Below are 3,390 nucleotides of genomic sequence, written 5' to 3'. Positions count from 1 at the left end.
TCTTATGCCAAAAGGTAAGATTTTGACTTTGTTGATAAATGGAGATATTTTATTCTTTGAAATGTACTAAATTTATAAAGCATGGCAGAATGGAGAGACAAGTCATATGGAATCAAGCAATTATGTAATATAAGGTGAGAAAAGAACCAAGATTTCATAAAATCACCTTATAATTCTATAAGTAAATATTCAGAATGACCATGCATAAAATAAGTTTTCAAAGATTCCTTGTTTATATACCCATTGGTAAGACCAGAAACCCACATGATCTTCAAAGGTGTGCACAATCAACATTCAACCAAAAGGCTAACTTGCTCCCTGGCTTTGAAAAGCTTTGGTGGCTTGCTGTCAGGTAATACTGTGTGTGAAGACCTTCTTTGCTGTGACCCAAATGTTCCAGCATCACAGGCATCACTGTGTACAAATGAGGATATAAATATAGAATTTGAGGGATGAGAATCAATTAGTCCCATGCTGGGAAAACTTGGATAAACCTCTTAATTTCTTAGTTCAAATATTTATTGATCAGTGTATTCTGTTGAAAATCACATGAGCTCATTCCATCACACTCCAGTTAAAAAACACTGCAATTTGAAAAGGATTTGCTATATCTAAAAAATTAATAATAATGTGCTAAGTGTTATTAATATTTTATAAGATGGTAAAATTTATATTTTAAGTTAAAGAGCAGTGATCTATTTTCATGTGCCTAAATTTTTAAGGAGCTAATAACAAAAGTTTCATTTGTAAATTTAGTGTGATCTTCATTTAGTTTTGCAGATTTTTCAGAACAATATCACCAACAAAGTAACTTTCTATGTATTAACCATAGAAAAGCTTAAATGTTATCCTTCATCTGTCCCTAATTTGTGTATGCCCTGAATAGCATAACCACATTCAGTTACGGTGTGGTTACTAAAAGTAATAAATTAAGCTCAACTTCCCTGGTGTTCATATCTTGTTTTTTTTTTTTTTTTGCTTTGTGTATATGAGGTTTGCTTGTCTGCAGGTATGTGTACCATGTGCATGCCTGGTGCCTGCGAGGACCAGAAGAGACATTGGGTGCACAGAACTGTACAAACAAACTCTTGTGAGAAAACATGTGGGTGCTGGGATGAAACCCATCGCATCTGTAGGTGCAGTCTATGCACTTCATTTTGGAGAAATCTATCAAACCCCATAATTTTGTTATTCCATATAACAAAATATATATAGTCCATATATATGTATATATATACATATATATGGAATAACAGAATACATACATATATATATCACTTAAAAGAGTTTTCTGCTGTAAAATAAAAATTACAAAAGAACTGAATGCTATTTTATAGAAAAGAGAAATAGAAATACATACAAGTTTTTTAAATCCTGTGCTGGTGTTTCAGTAAATTCAATAAATTTATCAATGAGTTAAGTCTTCATTACATAGCTGTATTAATTTTAGATTTAAATCCTCTGTTATGCTTATATCAAATACATTGTTATTTTAAATATACAAATGTTATTTAATATTTATTTTTCTATTTATTTCTTTGAAGGTGATAGTGCAGGTAACATAGCATAGCTGTGGATGACAAAGGAGAACTTGCAGGATTTGTATCTCTCCTCCCACCAGTGAATTCCAGGACTCAAGCTCTGGTCATCATGGTGGAAGAACATTTACCTCTCAAGCTATTTCTCCACTCTGTCTCATGATTTCAAATATTTACCTTTAATTACAATTAGGAATGTTTTATTATAAATAAATGTAAATGAAAGTTACCTATTATTTGCATAACATTTCTAGAATTTCTCATTAAATAATTTGAAGAAGTTCCTGCATAGAAATGTGCAAACAATGAAAACCCTATGTAAAACATCCATTGTTTGTTCACTTTTGAATAATATAATAGTTTGTATTAAATAAAATAAAGTGTCATATTTATAAATCCCTTCTTAGAGTTTCTCCATCACAGCTCTGTTCTGATGGCAACTACACTATCCATGGCTCTCCTGGAGGATGGGAACCATACTGTGGTGACAGAGTTCATTTTCTTGGGCTTGACAGATGACCCAGTCCTTAAAGTCATGCTCTTCATCATCATCCTGTGCATCTACCTGGTGACCATGTCTGGGAACCTCAGCACCATCCTTCTTATTGGAGTCTCTTCCCAGCTCCATCATCCCATGTACTTTTTTCTAAGTCACTTGGCTTCTGTTGACATAGGAATCTCATCTTCTGTCACTCCCAATATGCTTGTTGGCTTCCTGGTAATGAAAAATACTATCTCTTACCTTGGATGTGGCATCCAGCTCAGCTCAGCTGCGTTCTTTGGGTCTGTTGAATGCTTCCTTCTGGCTGCCATGGCTTATGATCGCTTTGTGGCAATATGCAACCCTCTGCTTTATTCAACCAAAATATCCACACAAGTCTGTAACCAGTTGGTTGTAGGATCTTATATAGGGGGTTTTCTTAATGCTTCTTTTGGTACCCTTTTCTTTTTATCTTTTCTATTCTGTGGACCAAATAGAATCAATCATTTTTTCTGTGATTTTGCCCCTTTGATGAGACTTTCCTGCTCTGATGTCAGTGTCTCTGGAGTTGTTATCTCATTTTCTGCTGGCTCAGTCACTATAACCACACTGTTTGTGATAGCCATATCATATTTCTATATCCTCATAACCATTCTGAAGATGCACTCCACCGAAGGCCGCCAGAAAGCCTTCTCTACATGCACCTCTCACCTCACTGCAGTCACTCTCTACTATGGGACCGTCACATTCATTTATGTGATGCCCAAGTCCAGCTACTCCATGGACCAAAACAAGGTGTTGTCTGTATTCTACATGGTGGTGAACCCCATGTTAAATCCCCTCATCTACAGCCTCAGGAATAGTGAGATTAAGTGTGCTCTGAAAAGACAAATTCATAAGCAAACATTTATAAAGAATAATTGGTTGTTTTAGAAAACTTAATATAATAATGAGTATCAGAAAGACAAATGCGATTATTATCTCAGATTTGACTGTTAGTTTTCTTATTACTCCTTTTGCCCTAGTCTTCTATTTTCCAACTCTCTTTCTCTCTCTCTCTCTCTCTCTCTCTCGATATATATATATATATATATATATATATATATATATATATATATATATATATTATTGTATTTCTCTTCTATATATTTTAATGTGTCTTTGACAGTCTTATACAGTGTATTTTGATCATGGTCACTGAAACCCTTCAAGGTCCGATAACTCCATTTCCTACACACCTAACATATGTGCTCCTTTTGTCCTACTAGACTGTGATACATGTAGGTGTACTGCTAATTCTAATTAGTCTTAACAATAAAAACCCAAAGTCAGATATTAGAAGGTGAAAGCTGAAAGATCAGAGAAACAGAA

The 3,390-nt window shown here is 34.2% G+C and overlaps 1 pseudogene; it reads left to right on the top strand.

The window, feature by feature from the left end:
• Window positions 1-1,989: 1,989 nt before the first annotated feature.
• On the top strand, window positions 1,990-2,961 carry LOC125417087 (olfactory receptor 5P76-like; annotated as a pseudogene).
• Window positions 2,962-3,390: the final 429 nt, after the last annotated feature.

Source organism: Myodes glareolus, chromosome 7 (genome assembly GCF_982192425.1).
Source record: "Myodes glareolus chromosome 7, mMyoGla1.1, whole genome shotgun sequence".
NCBI classification, from domain to species: Eukaryota; Metazoa; Chordata; class Mammalia; order Rodentia; family Cricetidae; genus Myodes; species Myodes glareolus.
Note: the sequence above shows the minus strand (reverse complement) of the source record. Positions and strands in the feature narration are given on the sequence as shown.